This window comes from Gavialis gangeticus, unplaced genomic scaffold (genome assembly GCF_001723915.1).
Source record: "Gavialis gangeticus isolate Ggan-Ray unplaced genomic scaffold, GavGan_comp1, whole genome shotgun sequence".
Lineage (NCBI taxonomy): Eukaryota > Metazoa > Chordata > Crocodylia > Gavialidae > Gavialis > Gavialis gangeticus.
In genome coordinates this window covers 6927509-6928415 of record NW_017729008.1, presented here as the reverse complement: position 1 = coordinate 6928415, position 907 = coordinate 6927509, and positions in this window count along the sequence as shown.

Genomic DNA, 907 nt, shown 5'->3' with positions numbered 1-907 from the left:
CCTGACACCAGTCAGTGACTGTGGGGGGGGGTCTCCCATGGCCAATCTCACTCACTAAAAAGCGGCTGCCTGCCCCCCTGCCCATCGCCTAACCAGGGAGTGCAGCATGACAGGGGGTGCACCAGTGCTCTCAGGGGGTGCATGTGCATGCCCTATGTGTCGCCACTGATTTTGTTAATCCTTCTCATGTGCTGCCCACACCCCCAGGCAGCTCTTTTGGGAACTGAACAGGTCTTCTGTTTCTCTACACATGGAAGCCTGTCTGGGCCCCTAGTCCTCCCGGCAGGCTCCCTGGACCTTCCCTAGTACTTCTGTATCCTTTCTGAGGCGTGAGGGGCCAGAACTGGGCCCTGTATTCACAGCATGGAGCTACCAGGCATGGGCAACTGGTACCGCCTTAGTCGGGGAGGCACGTGTCCCCCAGCGACCAGCCAGTGACTGGGGAGGGGGGTCTCCCGTGGCAAAATCTACTGTCCAGGGGGTGGCTGCGGCCTACATCTGGCGCTCCGGCTCCCCAGCCGGGGCTCCCCCGCCTGCCTCCCTGCCCATCGTCCAAGTGGGGAGCACAGCCGGTCAGAGGGTGCCTCCACCTTGCCGCTAGCACCAGGGATTGATGAAGGGGACTTTAACAATCCCCAACGTTGCCTTCGCCTTTTTGAGCCAACGGCCCCCAGCCCGGCAGGTCCCTCGGCTGCGGCCAGCGCTGTACCTAGACTCCTGGCGGCCCCGGGAGAACTTTTAGCATCGCCAGAGATATGATGATAAAGATAATCGGAGAAAACAATTAGGATTGTCTGGCCCCCTTTCTGCGAGAGCCCGGGCGGCCGCCGCTCTGGCCCACGCCCGTCGGGGTGGCGGGTGGCGCGGCGGGAGCCGTTGGGGCCGGGCACGAGGCGGGCGCCGCAGG